Source organism: Podarcis gaigeae, assembly GCF_964106915.1.
Source record: "Podarcis gaigeae genome assembly, chromosome: 12".
Classification (NCBI taxonomy): domain Eukaryota; kingdom Metazoa; phylum Chordata; class Lepidosauria; order Squamata; family Lacertidae; genus Podarcis; species Podarcis gaigeae.
In genome coordinates, this window is record NC_139688.1 from 37,570,450 (window position 1) to 37,590,605 (window position 20,156).

At 44.1% G+C, this 20,156-nt stretch overlaps 1 protein-coding gene across 1 annotated transcript in view; it reads right to left on the reverse strand.

Moving 5' to 3' along the window:
• Window positions 1-20,156, reverse strand: part of JAZF1 (JAZF zinc finger 1) — a 134,045-nt gene that overhangs the window by 32,885 nt on the left and 81,004 nt on the right. The window lies entirely within an intron of this gene.

Sequence of the window (20,156 nt, forward strand, 5' to 3'; positions counted from 1 at the left end):
GAACAAGCACATCCAAGCAATAAGATAATCTAAATATTCAGATCCACTTTGTTGCCTGTCACTAGACAGAGCCCAGTATTCGTCACAATACAAAAGTAAATACAGAATCTGAATGTCCTGGCAACATTTACGCTTAACTCCCTGGACCTTCTGTTTCTCATATGCTTCATCTGATACAGAAATTCAGACTACAGGGCAGCAGGAAAATTCAAACAATGCATATTACTCACTGTTCTACTCAAGAGTGTTGAGAGAAAACAGGTGACAAGGATTAAGAACAAAATTAAATTTGCATATATCCAGCTATGGAATGGAAAATTAACACCAGTGTAACATGATTTAATAGCGGCAACATGGCCACAAAACGAAAAAAGCATAAAATTTAAAACCCGTCCTAATATGGCAGATAAACGAAGGGTGAAAACTATTCTGCAAAGCTCTTGGCAACGATGGGAAGACAAAAGCTAATGGAAGAAACAGACCTAAAAGCTAAATCAACTGGATGACAACAGGCTATCAAATGTTAACTGATCACAATCATTCTACCAAATCCTTCCAAATATACATGAAAGTAAAGTGAGAAAACCACAGATGGCGCATGAATGAATGAACAAAATACAACGAATAAAACTCTTTGAAATGAAAATAGTTCACAGCCGGGCTCAGAACAAGCAGGAAGACCAGGCGCAGGGGTAGGGTGGGGCTGTTGAATATTGTATTCATGGTGTTAAGGCTGCTCTAACCTTCTTTTCTATGCATGCTGTTGTTTAACCCAAGATCCAGCTTTCGCAAAAGGGGAAGCAGGGAGTTGTAGGTCATCTGCATATATTACAAAAATGTATATTTTCCAGTTTACTAACATTTAGGACATACCGAGGTTTCTAAAAAGTCATGCTATAAGCCAGCTTTCCCCCAACCAGCCAAGCATGAGAACTTTTAAAATATCTATTCTGAATTTTGATAATTGTTTAATGCTAGTGAAGGGAGATGGGAAGGATTTATCTCAGTATTCCCTGTGCTTGCTTTGTACTTTGTACCTAAGAAAGATTGCTCTCAAATACTATCTGCAGGACATTCCTGTGCTAATCCTGTGCAAATCTCACTTCTGCAAATTTCGGCGAGACAGTCAGCACACCGCCAGTGAGTGTTTGCTAAATTTGTCTGGCGGGTCAAGAGTCCGTCTCTTGGCTTGCAGAAATATTTTAGCTGCTGTTTGCAGATTTAACCAGGCCTGCCAAAGAGGCCCCCTTCCTGTGCTTATGCTTACTAATGCAAAAATAAGAAAAGACACATACAAGCAAGAGGGGAGGGGGGAGTGCTTAACTAGCAGAAAGACACGTATGAGGAAGTGCTTAGCCGGCAGAAAGATGTGTTAAGCAAACAATAAAAGGTTGAACATATGCCAACTGATTGGGAAAGTCTGTAAAGGGTATGGGAGGGGGGAGAGTGTTCAGAAAAGTATAAGAAAGTCTGCTGAAGTGTCTTGAGACACAACCAGTTTTTAGGAACTATCCTTCTGGTTGTCTCTGCGCACAGATTGTCTCTGTGCACAGATTTCAATAAACTTTTTCTCCAAAGAAGATTTTGCTTTCCTGGTACTTTTGTTCCCTCCAAGGTCCGGGGATGGCGAGGCTGATGGATCCCTAGGTAAATAAGGCTTCATTTCTTTGGGGGCTCGTGCCGGGATAAGCCTCCTCCCCAATACAGACCGGAGGGCCAGGCTCAACCAAGGTGAACAGCTCGGCAGCGTTTTGCAGGCTCCCGTGCGCACCCCGCCTGTTTCGTGGGGGGGAGCCAGCCACACTGTTCTGGAGTGGAGACATCTTGTTGAGGGAGGAAAAGAGGACGGCGCCAAAAAGGGACAGGTCCGCAGCGGAACAGGTAAGCCCGACGGAAAGGGCAGGGCGAGGCCTGATCAGCCTCACCTGGTTGTGCAGTACAGTGCCACCAGGAATAAGGGGATTGGTTGTGCAGTAGAGTGCCAGCCAGCCAGGAATAAGGGGATTGGTTGTGCAGTAGAGTGCAAGCCACCAGGAATAAGGGGACTGGTTGTGCAGGAGAGTGCCACCAGCATAAATTTGGAACAGAGGAAGGAGGGGAAATTATATTGATGTGATTTGTATGTTGTGTGTGTTGCATGTCAGATACTCCAGTGATTGAATTGTCGAGTGTGGGCCGGGGTATTAGTGCCCCTTGGCCGAGCGGTTGCAGGATTGTGCATTTTCTGCCAGGGCGACCTCGCGCAGATCACAATCTGTAGTATATGAAGTGTGAGAGAATTTTTATTGTGAATAGGAGCGGAGTATCTGGAAGAAATGGGTTCTGGCCAAAGTAAAAGTACCCCTTTGGAATGCTTTTGGGGATTTAAGCTGATGAAGGGGGAGGATGAGGACATTGTGAATTAGATTGGCCCACCCAAAAGAATAAATTGGCCGTCCACCAGGACCCTTGATTTGCAATTTATTAATCCATTATATCAGAACATTTTGAATGTCCATTCTGATCAAATCCCCTATATTTCCACATGGAAGACCAATGTGGAAAGGAACCCCCCCCCCCTTGGCTGAAGTCATGATGCCAAAAAGTCTCAGGCAGCCGTATTTGCTCAGTCAGGAAGACAGGAGGACAACCCCCAGTCCTCCAGGATTTAGAGAGGGAAGAAGATAAAGTTTTAATGCCCCCACTGCCTTATGCCCCGGCAACAGCCCTGGCACCACCCCCGCCACAGGGAGCAGATGACCCAGCCCCCAATCCCGTGGACAATGCATTGTTAGACCTGGGCAAAGATGAAGGAAAGGAAGAAAGAGAAGATGATGATGAGGATGAGGCATTTGTAGGAAGATTGGTTAAGTTGACAAGTGATGGAAAGATAGGAACAGAGGAACAGGCAGAACGTTCAAGAAAGTATGTGGAACCTTATGCAGGAGAAGTGGACGTCAGTCCCCATTTGTTAAAAACAGCGGGATGTACAGGGGAACAGAAAAGGAAGTGGCAGAAAGAGTGGGGAAGGCAGTGAAAAGTGTGACCCTCCATAGGGCACATAAAGCACAGGAAAAGGGCGCGGCCAGAGTGATGCCTCTCCGCAGAGTGTATGACCCTCCGGCCCCCGCGGGACCTGATGGGGTGGTGCCCAATAGAACTTATACAGTTCAACATGTCCCCTTCTCTAGTGCAGAAGTTTGTAATTGGAGGAACCAAAACCCTTCATTTGAAGAAAACCCAGCAAATCAGACCACTGAAGGGCAAAATACCCTCACCACTTATCGCCAGAATGTCTTAAATGGCATGAGGAGGGCAGCCAGAAAACTCACCAACTTTGTGGAGGCCAGAGAATTAGTGCAAGGAACAGAGGAGGCCCCTGGAGCCTATTTAAAGAGGCTGAAGGAAGCCTACCGCCAGTATACCCCTGTGGACCCAGATAAGGCTGCCAATATCCCTATCATAAAAACTGCCTTTGTAGCCCAGGCAGCGCCCGATATCCGCAGGAACATTTAAAAAAACAAACAAACAAACAAACAAACAAACAAACAAACATGAAGGTTTTTATGGGCCACACCCTTGAATGGATGCTAGAACTAACCCAGACCACTTATGATCAGAGGGAGGAAGAGGCCCAGAAGAAAAAGGAGAAGTTGGTGGCCCTGAGGACGGGAGGTCCACCGTTAGGAGGAACCGCCCGGGGAGGAGGGCGAGGCCGCTTAGGAAAGAATCAGCATGCCATCTGCCGAGAGGCACCTATTTCCTCTCCCAGGCTAAAATGAGGAAATATCAGATGCCATTATTACATCCGCGTTAGAAATTCCAAGTCACCACAGCCCTCAACCCAGCTGCCCTATTACCGGTAGGAGAAGGTGGGGAGCCCACGCATGACTGCATTGAAGTAATGGATGAGGTGTACTCTAGCAGGCCTGACTTTAAAGATGAAGCAGACCCCCAGTGGCCATCATGGTTTATGGATGGAAGCAGCTTCATTGAGGCTGGACACCGGAAGGCAGGTTATGCAGTGGTAGCCCTGGAAGACCAGGTGATCAAGGCAAAGCCACTCCCGCCTGGAACATCGGCCCAGCTGGCAGAATTAACTGCGCTCACCAAAGCCCTAAACCTGGTGACAATGAACCAGCCTTTGTTCATTTAATGTTGCAGGAATTGGCCAAGGCACTACAAATCAACTGAAAGTTGCATACAGCACGCAGACCCCAGAATCAGCTACCCAAGCTGACATAGGAAACTGGGTCTAATTGGGTGACAATGTTACCCCTGGCATTACTCAGGGTCCGCAATCTCCCATTAAATTGTGCTTGGGAGACCGGTCCCATATGTCAGAATGTTGTGCCCACATGTTGGTCAGGATATGCAATTGAATAATTATGTCCAGACATTCTTCCGAGTTTTCTTTTGTCTCGACAGGTGGACCCAGGCTCGCAACCCCTGTGTGTTGGCTGCATCAGTTCGAGCCAGGTGATGAAGTGTGGGTAAAAGATTGGGCACGGACGCCGCTACAACCGTGCTGGAAGGGACCTTATACCGTCCTGCTCTCCACACCCACAGCCGTGAAAGTCGCCAGCATCACCCCTTGGGTCCACCACACCAGAGTGACCGCTACAGATTGGACTGTGCAACTAAATCCTGATTAACCCCTTTGGCTGACCATCTCCAGACCCTCCGCTGACGACCGCTCTGCTGATATCACACCGGAAGCTGATATCTCCACGCACAGCTGAAGAATTGGATGGGAGGGGCGCCCGCGGGCAGCGTCCCCAACGTGAAAACCCGTGCCGGGACTGATCCAGGAAGTCCACCAGGACATTTAATATTTTCATAAGGACTTTCTCTTTTCTTTTCTTTTTCTGTTATCTGCTCTATGCCCCACAGCCCTGACCCCACTGAGCCATACCGCCCCTACTGGCCTGCTGGCCTCTGCTACGAATGGTTCGTCTTGCCGGTGGTAAGAGATGGCGTACTCTTTGGTTATTGGAAACTGGGGATTGATGAGATTGCCGTATTGAAACACCCCACTGCCCCGTTGTGGCTCCTCTCCCACACCACTGTCCAGCACGTGTGGATAGTGCTCATACGGGAAGTTGCAGAGACGGTTGAAATCTATCGAGTTCTGGACCGCTCTTGCTGTTGTGGGAGGGTAGTCAACTGTTATCTGGGGGGTAGAGCACTGTACCAACCTCATTTGATAGACCAGGTCCTACTCTTAATCCAGGCGTTAGATGGGACGGAACCTATCTTAATGCAAGTGTTGCAGGGGTGGGAGCCTTAACCAGGTGTGCATTGAAATTGCTGAACAAGTGCCAGTAAGAGTTGCCATCCCAGGATTTCAGCTTCCATATGCTCTGGTCAGTAGGGAGGCAGCACGAAAGTTCAATCCACCCAACAGGGTTAGTAGAAAAGTTGACCCACATAGTGGGAGCATCAGCTCACTGGTGGGCCCTCATCCTTGAGGCTCAACAGGTAATCGGGCACGAATATCAGTGGGCTCTTCAACAATGAGCACACCCCCTGAATATTGCTGGGAGGAACCATGGGATAATTGGGGATGGTGGATGGGAGTTATTACAACTGCCCTTGCCACATGGATGTGTCTCTTTTTCTGCTGGCATGAGCGTCATAGGCTCTGCGGGAGACGACGGCCCGATCCTTCTATCCCCTTGATGATCCTCCTAGTGTTCCTCGTTCTCCTAGTTGCAGGAGACAAGGAAGGTACTGCACCTGGTGAACAGGGTCAGATGGGGACTAGATTATTGAGTAAAATATCACGAGGAGAAAATTATCATAAGATGTGGAAAGACAATATTTATATCAAGGATATGTTCAAGTTCACCACAATGTTAAATCTTTCCAATTGTTGGCTGTGTATGCACATACCACCCTATGCTAAAAGGCCAGGTTTGATGCTACATGGAATTCCCATTGATGATATTTTTAATATAGAAAATAGAAAAAACCCTGAAGAAGCTCAGTGGCCGCCCGTAAAATTAGCCCTGTCCGAGCCAGCTTTTATTTGTTTAAAATTTTCTGAAGGGTCAACCCCACGAGGGATTTACCCTGATTGCTTACATGTATTGAATTTTGTATTTGATAGGGCCTGCTCTGCCTTCGTTAATTATGGAAATACCTCCCGGTGTTATCAATCCGATACTAGCGCCAAGTTAATGACTGATATGCACCACCTCCACAAAAGTTCTAATTCCAATTCTTCTGTTCAGACCCTATTAAATTTTACCCAGGAGCTATGGCACATAAGCCTTCTGTTTTCACAAGCTTTCAAGTGGTCGGAGCAACACCGAAACATCAGTCACCTTCTTCCGGAAGAACTCTGGCTAATTTGTGGCGATGCAGCATTTAAATCCGTTCCCCGAGATCTTACTGGAATCTGTACCCTAGGAGTGGTGGTTCCCCTTTTATATAAGATAGGAGAGTTACCAACATCTCTCAGACTGCGTAACCGCAGGGCAGTGAATACACCTATTAACCATTATGTTGGGACCCAGATATCGCGGGGCCTACTACCTTCCTTAGGGGCAGCCATGAATTATAGAGATCTTCATTTGCTCGCCAATTGGACAGAAGGACTATTTAATGATACCATTAAGGCATTAAAGGACCTCAACCAAGAAGTGTCTGCTATGAGGGAGGTCGTTTTGCAAAATCGTTATGCTTTAGATGTAATGTTGGCCTCGAAGGGAGGAGTTTGTGCGCTAGTTCATTCTCATTGCTGCATGTTTATCCCAGATAATAATGTCAGCATTTCGGCCACAATTGACCACATGGAAACAATGATAGCTGAAAACCCGTTAAAAACTACAGAAGGTGATCCATGGAATTGGTTATATTCTTGGCTGCCCGATGGTAGTTGGATCAGGAATATTATGGTATTAATAGTAGGGTCACTTATAATCCTTTTGCTTCTCTGCTTTTGTATTCCCTGCTTGATGCAATGCTTGCAGAATATGATAGAAAAGATGATGTCTCGCATGATGGGACCTCGTGTAATTGCTGTAATGAGAGAATATAGACCCCTACCCCAGAACGAATCTAAGTAATAGATTGTTCAAAAGAAGAGGAGGGAGTGAAGGGAGATGGGAAGGATTTATCTCAGTATTCCCTGTGCTTGCTTTGTACTTTGTACCTAAGAAAGATTGCTCTCAAATACTATCTGCAGGACATTCCTGTGCTAATCCTGTGCAAATCTCACTTCTGCAAATTTCGGCGAGACAGTCAGCACACCGCCAGTGAGTGTTTGCTAAATTTGTCTGGCGGGTCAAGAGTCCGTCTCTTGGCTTGCAGAAATATTTTAGCTGCTGTTTGCAGATTTAACCAGGCCTGCCAAAGAGGCCCCCTTCCTGTGCTTATGCTTACTAATGCAAAAATAAGAAAAGACACATACAAGCAAGAGGGGAGGGGGGAGTGCTTAACTAGCAGAAAGACACGTATGAGGAAGTGCTTAGCCGGCAGAAAGATGTGTTAAGCAAACAATAAAAGGTTGAACATATGCCAACTGATTGGGAAAGTCTGTAAAGGGTATGGGAGGGGGGAGAGTGTTCAGAAAAGTATAAGAAAGTCTGCTGAAGTGTCTTGAGACACAACCAGTTTTTAGGAACTATCCTTCTGGTTGTCTCTGCGCACAGATTGTCTCTGTGCACAGATTTCAATAAACTTTTTCTCCAAAGAAGATTTTGCTTTCCTGGTACTTTTGTTCCCTCCAAGGTCCGGGGATGGCGAGGCTGATGGATCCCTAGGTAAATAAGGCTTCACTAGCATTGGTGTGCTGATAGAAATCGTAATGTGTCGCTCCACCTCAGTATGGTGGAACCAATGCAATACGATTTCTGTGCAACTTTTTAATAATTTCCTTGCATATGTTTACTCGTGCAGTTGGGATAAAGAGATGAAGAAATCTATGCTGGCATGCCAAGCCTTGGCCCACGTCTAGCAAGGTCCAGTGTACGGCCTCTCCCAACACAGAAGTGGAAGTCTCTAGGGGCCAATGATACAGCTGTGCCCAGGCTAAAGCCTTGTGCTTTGGCAGAGACCAGTGATATCCATGAACGATGCTAGCATGAGAATCCTAGACCTAGGGAGGTGGGGTAAGTTGGATATCATCCAGTAAAATAATCAAGTGATAAAATACAGTAATCCAATAAACCTAGATTATTTCTGGACTGGATTCGTAAGGGCTGGTATGGAATAATGACTTTGGTCCAAATATTCCTTAGTGCTCTCCTGTTTCCAATTAAAGCATGTGCTTTAATGCTGGGCTATGGACTGCACCGATAAAACTTCCATTTAAACAATACTTGGGCAATACACCCCCATACAATTAAAGCACGTGACTCTGCCCAGAGAATCCCGAGAAAGGTCCTTTCACCTTCACTGAGTTACAATTCTCAGTACAGTGGTACCTCGGGTTACATACGCTTCAGGTTACGGACTCAGCTAACCCAGAAATATTACCTCAGTTTTAGAACTTTGCTTCAGAATGAGAACAGAAATCGTGCTCCGGCGGTGCAGCGGCAGGAGGCCCCATTAGCTAAAGTGGTGCACCAGGTTAAGAACAGTTTCAGGTTAAGAACGGACCTCTGGAACGAATTAAGTACTTAACCCGAGGTACCACTGTATCCTTAACAAACCACAGTTCCCAGGATTCTTTGAGGGAAGACATGTGCTTTAAAAGTGTGTGTTAAATGCATTTTAAATATATGGTCTGCCCTTACATAAATCACAAGTCCCAAAATATACAATTTGTTTTGTTTCTGAAAGTCTTCCTGTTTCATTTACAAGATTCCTTTCTCCCATGTTTTCATTAGGGTCAGACTCACCTTGCCTCTCCTGTTTAGTAATAATAATTACACACAAACACACACATATATTGTCATTTAAACTTGTATTGCCTACAATACAAGCTTTCTGTTTTTACCAGACTAAGCCTGGAAGTCAATGCCACAAACAATATCAAGGTCAGATGTATAATCAGAGACTTCTATGCTTTCTTAAAAATGAGGGTGCTCTGATACAAAATTTATGAGAAGTAATCTCTTGAAGATTGCTATTAACACGCTCAATAATTTTCTTACTTTTTCGTCCAAGAGGCTTTATTATTTGTAGCCTGTCGGTATGACACATAAATTATGAGCCTTGTTCACCTATAATAGGATAAAATGAAACTTCAAAATTGACACTTATGAAGAAAAATGGGCAAGTCCTTAGCACCATGATACCAGCTAAAGTGTGAACAATTTGCCAAATGGTACAGGCAACCAAGTTGTCAAACTTTAGGGGCAGAAAAAGCATAAACCAAAAACATGAGACCATCTAGTCACTACAGCTCACAGAATCCAGTACAGAGTTAGCCCTTTTATCTGATAATTATAATAATATTATGTAAGTAAGTTTGACAACATAATACTGAATTTGTGTTATGCCCAGAGAAGATATTCTGGGCAAAAAAATCTGAAAATTTTCTGATGCAAACTACCATATGCAGAGCAATTTGCACAGGAATTAATTTTCAAGAAAATCACTGCCCAAAGTAAATTGCAGTGAGTTTAATAGGATTTACTCCCAGGTAAATGAGCAGAGAATTGCAGCCTAGGTTTCTTGTACTTAAGGCCTATTAATTTCAATAGGACCTAAGTGATGATTAACTTTTCACCATTGATTTCAATGGTACCTCAGTTCAGCTAAGGGCTTATCCACACCTACTTAGAATCATAGAATCATAGAGTTGGAAGAGACCACAAGGGCCATCGAGTCCAACCCCCTGCCAAGCAGGAAACACCATCAGAGCACTCCTGACATATGGTCGTCAAGCCTCTGCTTAAAGACCTCCAAAGAAGGAGACTCCACCACACTCCTTGGCAGCAAATTCCACTGTCGAACAGCTCTTACTGTCAGGAAGTTCTTCCTAATGTTTAGGTGGAATCTTCTTTCTTGTAGTTTGGAACCATTGCTCCGTGTCCGCTTCTCTGGAGCAGCAGAAAACAACCTTTCTCCCTCCTCTATGTGACATGCTTTTATATATTTGAACATGGCTATCATATCACCCCTTAACCTCCTCTTCTCCAGGCTAAACATGCCCAGCTCCCTTATCCATTCCTCATAAGGCATCGTTTCCAGGCCTTTGACCATTTTGGTTGCCCTCCTCTGGACACGTTCCAGTTTGTCAGTGTCCTTCTTGAACTGTGGTGCCCAGAACTGGACACAGTACTCCAGGTGAGGTCTGACCAGAGCAGAATACAGTGGCACTATTACTTCCCTTGATCTAGATGCTATACTCCTATTGATGCAGCCCAGAATTGCATTGGCTTTTTTAGCTGCCGCGTCACACTGTTGGCTCATGTAAAGTTTGTGGTCAACCAAGACTCCTAGATCCTTTTCACATGTACCGCTCTCAAGCCAGGTGTCACCCATCTTGTATATGTGCCTCTCATTTTTTTTTTTTTTTTTTTGCCCAAGTGCAATACTTTACATTTCTCTCTGTTAAAATTCATCTTGTTTGTTTTTGCCCAGTTCTCTAATCTGTCACAGCATCTTGAGAAGTAGAGACATCACCTTGCCAACAAAGGTTCGTATAGTTAAAGCTATGGTTTTCCCAGTAGTGATGTATGGAAGTGAGAGCTGGACCATAAAGAAGGCTGATCGCCGAAGAATTGATGCTTTTGAATTATGGTGCTGGAGGAGACTCTTGAGAGTCCCATGGACTGCAAGAAGATCAAACCTCTCCATACTGAAGGAAATCAACCCTGAGTGCTCACTGGAAGGACAGATTGTGAAGCTGAGGCTCCAGTACTTTGGCCACCTCATGAGAAGAGAAGACTCCCTGGAGAAGACCCTGATGTTGGGAAAGATGGAGGGCACAAGGAGAAGGGGACGGCAGAGGATGAGATGGTTGGATAGTGTTTTCGAGGTTACCAGCATGAGTTTGAGCAAACTGCGGGAGGCAGTGGAGGACAGAGGTGCCTGGCGTTCTCTGGTCCATGGGGTCACGAAGAGTCGGACACGACTAAACGACTAAACAACAACAACAACAACTAATCTGTCAAGGTTGTTTTCCTCTGCGCTTTCCAGACATGGTGCATGCTTTAAAGCTTTGTATTCAAGCACCCCTTTTTTGCTCTTCATGAAAACTTGCTCTCTGAAGGTCAATCAGAGCAAACGTCAATCTGCGGAGAACCCAAACTGACATTTGCTCTGTTTGAGCATTAAAAAGCAGGATTCTCACCAGGAAAACTCACAGCAAAAGAAAAACAAAAAACTGTTCTTTTAAGTGTGGACCTTTGCCTAGAAAGAGTGAGGCAAAAGCTAAGTGTAGATAAGCCCTAGCTTAGTCTGCATCTAATCCTATGCCATAAAAGGTGAGATATAAATAGTTAAAGCAAACAATGGCTGTGTTCACACATAATGCTAAACCATTAATTTAATAAGCCAGTCTCATAATCAATGGCTTGAAGCTGACCTGTCAAAACTTATCAGTTTGTTTTAAACCAGGATTCCTGGTGTGGGCATAATGCTAGGCAGGATTCAGTAAATGGAAAAATAAGCTCTGGTGAAGCCCTCCTCATAGCTGCATGGAAGGAGAACAGGGAAGTCTATGAACCCAACACTTCACTCTTGTCTCATTCTGGCTTGTCCTTACAGAACCAAACAGGAAAATGACAAAGGGTTATTCAACTAAGTCCTACCTAGAGTAGACACACTGAAATTAATTTAACCTAGGTTAGTCTTGACTATTAACGTCAATGGGTCCACCCTGCATAAGACTAGCATTGAATACCACCCTAAGAATTTGTGTTTTGCAGAACAATGGGGGTTTGGTAAAACGGTGAGATGCTAATGAGAGACATAATGCCAAATTAAGTGGTAACACTGGGAGAGCATGATTGGCAGGCAGGACCTAGAGATTTCTGCCTAAGAACTTTATAGCTCTAGTGTGAGCAGCATTGGGCTTGAATCAGGAACTATATAGACAAGGCTCTCTGTACCCTGAACCACCCCAAGGGAATGGCCAACAGTTCTAGCTGGCATATGCATATAAGCCTCTTGTTGTGGGGAGTCAGGTGACCACTATAGCACCACCAACTGACATAAATCTCCCAGACCTGCTGCCTTCCCTCAGTCTAGACCACTGTTCTTCGACCTTGGGTCTTCAGATGTTGCTGGACTGCAACCCCCTTCATCCCTGAGCATTGGCTAAGTGTATGGTGGAAGTTGTAGTCCAGTAAAACCTGCGACCCAAGGTTGAGCAATACTGGTCAGCACTAGGTCATTAGGTCGTCCCTCCTTGCTATCAGACTACTGGCCTTCAAGCTTGCTTAGTCCCTCAGGCTTTAGCTGCCTTAAAGGTAAAGGGACCCCTGACCATTAGGTCTAGTCATGGCCGACTCTGGGGTTGCGGAGCTCATCTTGCTTTATTGGCCAAGGGAGCCCGTGTACAGCTTCCGGGTCATGTGGCCAGCATAACTAAGCCACTTCTGGCGAACTAGAGCAGCGCACGGAAACGCCGTTTACCTTCCCGCCGAAGCGGTACCTATTTATCTACTTGCACTTTGATGTGCTTTCGAACTGCTAGGTTGGCAGGAGCAGGCTCCGAGCAACGGGAGCTCACCCCATTGCGGGGATTTGAACCACCAACCTTCTGATTGGCAAGTCCTAGGCTCTGTAGTTTAACCCGCAGCGCCACCCGCTTCCCTTTTAACTGCCTTACAACCAGCAAATAAATATGCAGAGAAGCATAGGTGCTGACTGCTAGGGTCTGAGGCAGTCTTGGCACCCTGAACATATTTTTTGAGGAAGCTGGGCCCCCTCAATTTTCAGAGGGCGTTCAGCTCTGCCCCTTGTCTCCTTGCAATGTCAGGGCCCCTCATTCCTCTGGAGAAGCTGGTGCTTCTGCAGACAAGCTAGCTACATCAGGCTCCTCTCTCTTCCTCAACGTCACCTGGCAGCAGCCATTCATTCCAGCAGAGTCGGGCATCAGGGCTACACCACTCCCCAAACATTTTGAATTCCAGCTAGTCATTATAGGAACTACCATGTAACTTTAAGAACTGCACCTCGGTTTCCTTGACTTCTCCCTCCTCCGTCTCCATTTTTGCTTTTATGTCGTGTCTTAAACTGTAAGCCTGCAGGCAGCCTGTCTTGTTTTTGTTGCCTTAGGTAAGCTACTCTGGGAGCCTTTTTGGCTGAGAAGTGAGGTAAAAAATTCTTCAAATAAACAATCGTAATAAATAAACCTGACTCGAGGGCCTGACGTGCAGGTACTGTCTGAAGGTTTCCAAGCCAATTTTCCATGAGTCTGACTCTGAAGGCTAGAAATTTCCTTTAAAATATAATTGAATCCTCATAATTGTGTGTCACTCAGCAGGTTCGGCATGAAATTCCAACATATGCAGACTTGCAGGAGAAAAACAGTTCTATTCATACTACAGGGTTGTTTGTTTTTTTAAAAAAAGTCCACTAAATAGGAATGTGTAATGTAGAAATCAATTTAGGAAACCACATTTCTCTTCTCTGGGCTATATGCATCATTATATTTGATACAATCAGCCTACAAAAATGTTTGATCAGCACTATTCTTTGTATCTGTCCAGATTTTAGAGAAGATGATTTTTAAAGCACTTTTGGGCGAGTTGCAGTTGGTTTTTTTTATTATTAAAAAAAACATCTTGTCCACATCAGGATAAGCTTTCTCACACAGAAATGCATACCATGTGGGCTACCTGCTGAGTTTTGGCAAGCTTGGCAGACTTAAGGACATAATGGGCTAGCCAGTTGTAGTGGGGGGAAAACCTCCCTGGGAATATTTAAGTCAGGAAAGAAAAGGAGACTTCCCTCCAATGCTTCTTACTGTGAGCTGGCAAAAAGAAGATAAGGACAGGAAATGAGATGTTAAAACCAGTGCATTGCCCCCCCCCCCCAAAGGAGACACGTTGCGATTTGCCAGCACAATATTTTTGAAATCTGGTATTTCAAATCACCACACAGAAGCTTAAATATACTTGTTCTTTTAGGCGGTTGATGGTTTACACTTCTGTTTGAGATTAGAAAGCAGACTGCTTGATGCAAATTTATCCCTTTGTATCTGTGTTTGGAACTGGTGCTGAATGTGCAGAGGGTACTTTCTATTTCTTTCTAACATCCTGTTATTAGTGTCTAATGGGTGTGTATTAGGCAAATTTCTTAAGAACAGTTTAACCTTTTGTTTACTTTCCAGACCTGAACTTTATTAAAGAACAAAACAACCGTGATAAGAAACTGTGGATGGTCTGTTATGTCCCACTGCAAAGAAATGGATGATATATTATTTTTAATGATAGTTACTAAAACCACTGTATTGCTGGAAGCATTTCAGACAGCTCACTAAAAAAGAAGAAGTTATGTGACAAGGCTTGTTGGGAATGGAAAATAGGCTTTTGTTGCCTGTTGCTGTTTCTCACCCAGCTGGCACAACCAAAGTTTGAGTGTTGTTGCACTCCTTTTTAAAATAAGTATCCTTCCCAGAATTACAGGATAATTCCCAAACACAAGTGTGCCAGCAGTAATTCTGGCATTAGCATGCATTGTGGGAAGGAAATGTAAAAGATCATACAAGGAAAATATTGTCAAAAATTGCTTTAGGGGGGAAAATGTGTCACTAGCACTTAATGGGAACTAAGATATTTCAGTCAGTGCAGGGAAACAGTTTGATATAGTCCTTGGTGAATGTATGAGTTTTTCCGAGAATAAATAAAGTGAATTCATTCATTATTCCACCCAAAATTTCACAAAACAGATACTCGTTTTATTATGAATATCCATCTCTCTGGTCATTTTAAACTCATCTTTAGAGATGTAGAAGCACCTGTCAGGTGGCTTTTGCTTTACAATTTCAATTTTTCTAGGGTTGCCATATTTCAAATAGTGAAAATCCAGACAGAAAATTCACTGAGCTTTCTTTTGGCAAAGTTGTTAAGTTGCTTTGGGGGGGGGGGTGTTGCTAATTTGTTGGGCTTTTTTAAAAAAAAAAATCCTCAAAGTTGTTTTTGAGCTATTTTTATGGGAAATCTGTCAATATAGGCTGCCATATGTATGGATTTCTGTGTATATTTAGCCAATTTGTGCATGGACACTGCTGCTGAATGCAGTGTTCTAGACAAGTCCACGGAATTCTGGACGTATGGCAACTCTAATTATTTCAAGATGCACATTAATACAGTTTACCCAGTTTATAGGTGGCGCTGTGGGTTAAAGCCTCAGCGCCTAGGACTTGCCGATCAAAAGGTCGGTGGTTCGAATCCCCGCTGCGGGGTGCGCTCCCGTTGCTCGGTCCCAGCGCCTGCCAACCTAGCAGTTCGAAAGCACCTCCGGGTGCAAGTAGATAAATAGGGACCGCTTACTGGCGGGAAGGTAAACGGCGTTTCCGTGTGCAGCTCTGGCTCGCCAGAGCAGCGATGTCACGCTGGCCACGTGACCCGGAAGTGTCTCCGGACAGCGCTGGCCCCTGGCCTCTTAAGTGAGATGGGCGCACAACCCCAGAGTCTGGCAAGACTGGCCCGTACGGGCAGGGGTACCTTTACCTTTAAACTGTTATGACAGCTTAACCATGTTTAAGAAGTAAGCATTAGCACCTGTAGATAATTTCCAGTTGCCTTCTATCTTACACAACATGTAAACTTGGATGGCCCACCATCTGAAAGAAGCACAAGAAAGGGCACAGTTCATTGAAAGGCAACAATCCTTTCAAATGAGAAGTAAAAAAATAATCTCAGAATCTGATAGATACGCGAACTGCAAAATTAGACATGAACTTCAATCATCTGCATGTTTGGTTAATAAGAATGGTGATGAAGATGGTGATGATGATATAGTGCTAGCAAGTACTCAAAGTGTGTCACATACTTTTTTTGGTTGTAATCCTAACAACAATCGTATGAAGGAAGCAGTGGTGGAGCAAACAGATCAGGCGCCTGGGGTGAGCTGGGGTGCACTGCAGGCTCCTCAGTGGTGACATCCGGGGCGGACCACCCCCACCACACACCCCTTCCTCTGCCCCTGGAAGGAAGTCAATAGTGTTGTCACCCCTATTGCAAATGGGGAAACAGAAGTTCAGCAAGTTGTTTGCCTAAAGCTAACAGTAAGATCATGGCAGGAGAGAGAACTGGGCAGTGGCATAGCGAGGGGGGTGCAGGGGGGCCGGCCGCACCGGCCGCAACATCTGGGGGTTAGGGGGCGCAAATCCACGGGTTAGGGGGCGCAAATTACTTGCCTTGCCCCGGGTGCTGACAACCCACGCTACGCCACTGGAACTGGGATCTTCCTGATTCGCTATATAGGCCAGTGGTCAGCAATCTTTTTCAGCGGGGCCGGTCCACCTTGTGGTGGGCCAGACAGTATTTTTTGGGGGAAATGAACAAATTTCTGTTCCCCACAAATAACCCAGAGATGCATTTTAAATAAAAGCACACATTCTACTCATGTAAAAACACCAGACATGACCCACAAATAACCCAGAGAGGCATTTTAAATAAAAGGACGCATTCTACTCATGTAAGAACACGCTGATTCCCAGACTGTCCGCGGGCTGGATTGAGAAGGCAATTGGGCCACATCCGGCCCATGGGCCTTAGGTTGCCTACCCCTGGTTCAGGCTCTACATTACATCAGGTTTGCGGGGGGAACCAAAGTTCAATCAGGCTTATCTCTAAGTAACGAGAACAGGATTGTACCCTTTTTATTTTACTTTAGTTTGCTATAAAATATCCTCAGCATGTGAATACGCTATAGTCTTGTTTGGGTACAATTCCCAACTGCATGAAGATGGACTCTCTGGCCCTGGGCACATCAACATGGCCTCTGCTGGCTCTTCCACACACTGGGTGGAAGTACCAAATCAGAGAGCCTGCTCTACAAATGACAAAAGCATTTAGGATCAAACCCCCTAAATAATTATGAGAGTTATTCCAACATTTCATAGGGCAGCTTTTAAAACTTAATTCCCATAATAAGAATACTCTCCTTCTTCATGGAATATTTTAAGGGGCTTTCACGTTATTCCTTTCCATTGGTACGACTGTGGGCATAATCCAAATGGAAAGTTTTCTTCATAAGTCCCACTGAAGTAAAGGGGGTTCACACAGAAAAGGGCACCAACAGATTACAGCCTATATTTGTATTTGAGGTCATATTCTTAGCCTCTAGATGCCTCTACAAAAAACAAAAACCCTTAGTACTGTGTTATTGTCAGGACATATTTGAATGCTGTGTCTTTTTAATTAACTGGAAGCCATTTGAAAGTGCCACAAACTGTTCATGTGTGAACCTATTGAAGATAAGAGAGTTGCACTGAATTCAAAGTGCAGAAGCTTGCTAATGCTAACAAATTAGTTCTGCTTTCAAGATGGAACACTTCTCTCTTTAATGTGTCAACTTATTACAGAAGGACTCCAGTTGCTGCTGGAGCAGTCATACTAAATCAGCTTTTCAAAATTAATATTCTTTTTTTGCAATCAATTATGAATGTTTCAGCCTCAGATAGATGCTGAACAGACACCTCAGCACAATATTATCACCTCGTCCACAAATGAGCTCAACACAGAGACCTGATCTTTTTGCCAATATCACATCAAATTATTAACAGCAAATATTGAAGTGAAACGATTCCTAAGTACTACTTTGCTTAATTTTGTTTCAGGCTGCACTTAATCTTTATTCATCTTTAATGAGTATTTATTGTATGACCCTGACAGCTTGCTACTTCTGTGATAAATTATCTGACTCAAGTCTGATTAAAAATGCAACCCTGAATGCTAATTATCTGAACAGACCTGCTTAATAATAGCATTTCTTGTCAATTATGGAGCCATAGAATGGGTGCCAGTTGCAACACGCATCAACAGCCTCTTCTTAGAGGCAGATTTCCCATAATGCTTTATCATCTGCCACACATAAATCCAGGATTCTGTACCTGTGGTGACCTCCTTATTAGTGAACTGACAAAATGATGAAGCAAGCCAGCAACAAAACTTCAGCCACAAGACAATAATGGACTGCAGTTGCAATCACTGGGAGCTCAACAAACCAGAGTCAGTGGTAGTTCCTTTAATCTCTAGTTTCTGCTGGACCTCTTGGTTTGAGTAACAAAGTCCATATCCCACCTGTATTTAATAAACTGAAAAAACAACCTCTGAATATAGGACACAGAGATAGAATAGCACTATTTTCTTGGTAGAAAAATATATATACATTTACGATTGCAGTGGCAATGTTTACAGGCTTGCTGCAGCTATCTGAATAGAATTTAAGCATAAGTATTACTACCCCTGCCAACGCATCATTAATGATAGTAGTTTTCATGTACATAAAACCAGCAACTATTAAGCTTTGTCCTACCAAACAAAGAGTAGGTAACAATTAAATAGAGATGGGTGTTTGTAGCTGCCATGCTCATGCACGTGAGAGTGTGCATCGATGACACTTTTTTGAAGCAGGAAGTTGGAAGGAAACAAAGGCTACATATCACTCTCTATGATAAACACATAAAAACGTCATCACAAAGCCCTCGCTGGAGAGCCTTATTACAATCCTGGATTTGAAGCCAGGGGGGAGTAGATCGAGAAGGGGGTGATGTGTTGGCAAAGGAAGGCAGGGTCAGGGGGGCATGGGGTGCACTGGGCGCCAGTGCTATTCAGAAGCCGTGACATTGACAGACACTAAATATACAGTAAAACCACAAGGACAGATAAAATAGAAGGGAGTCACATATGAATTGTGTAATTTAGACCTCCAAGTCCGCTTTACAATTAACTGCTAATTAATCCGATTTCTTTGCCCTAAACTTCCTAGCTGTCAAAGAAGAACTCTTATAGAGAACAACTCTATTCAGTTGTAAAATTGTGGGTATCACTCAGCAGCCACTTCACCCTCTCTGCCCTAGTTAGGTTGGTTTCCGGCTCATATAAAGGAGTTAATATGGCTGTTCTCACCTCTGACCTATGGAGTGAAAGCCAAGGGATGGGGCTGTGATCATTGACTAAGATCCTACACCTACTGCTTGAATAAATGGAGGAGAGCAAGAGAAGAGGGATTTATCTCAAGACAATAGAACTGATTTAGAACTGCCGTCTCTCTTTCAGATATATAGCACACTTTTACCATGAGACTACCGGTAACAGACAGAGATATTTGGCTCAGATACGACAGCTCCATAAAATAAAGGTGAGAAGTGTTTCAAACTCTAGGTAAGTCTGGAAAGCTGACATTTCAGGATGGCGTTGTTTCTTCTTTTAAAATAAATGAGCCTAATGTAATGGCCTGATCTTTGTGCCAGTAGTATGTCACATTAGTGTGGCAAATACTGAATTCAAATGTTTCACAAGTTTAACATGGCCTAATTTTGCATTCAGGTTGCACTTAAACCTTATCATTTCCCTTTGAACATCCATTCTCTCTCTTTCAAGTAAATTATTTGCCTGTTCCACAGACTTGAAGCGGTCAAGTGGGCATATATGAGGTGAGACAACCTGTTGTTAAGGGCTTTATATCATATATTTGGAGCTGGTTGACTGACCAAACTCAAAAAGTATGCTGTGTGTGTGTGTGTGTCCAGATTTGGATGAGAAAATGTTGGACAGTATGCAGTCCCATCCAGGGTAGGTAATTGACCAAGTTCTCATACATGTGAATTACTCCATCTTGCCAGGATTCAAGCTTAACTTATTTTTCATCATCCGTCTTTCCACTGCATAGTTTACCTTCTAGCTAGCCCGCATTCCTAATCAGCACAAGCTCTACACACATCTCAAAGTGATGTAATGACCAGTATAGATACCAGGAGGTATGGGAGACTATTGAAGATAAAGAAAAGTACAAGCCACTTTTGTGGGTAAGCAGCAGGCACTCTACTCCAGTTATTGGTACTGCTGGGCAGACATTCATGACCCAGCCCCTGGCCTTGCACTATCAAAGTCAGGGTATAGTGTTATGAGACAGAGATTCATTCATTCATTCATTCATTCATTCATTCAGTGTCAGACTTCAAGGAATCCAATCCCCCTCCCTCACAGCTGGATGCCAGAAATGGGAAAAATAAGATGTTCTTACCAATGTATATATTCAAGATTCAAAAAGAGAGACGTAGGGGCAGCCGATAGGATAATGGCGTTGTTCCAACTGAG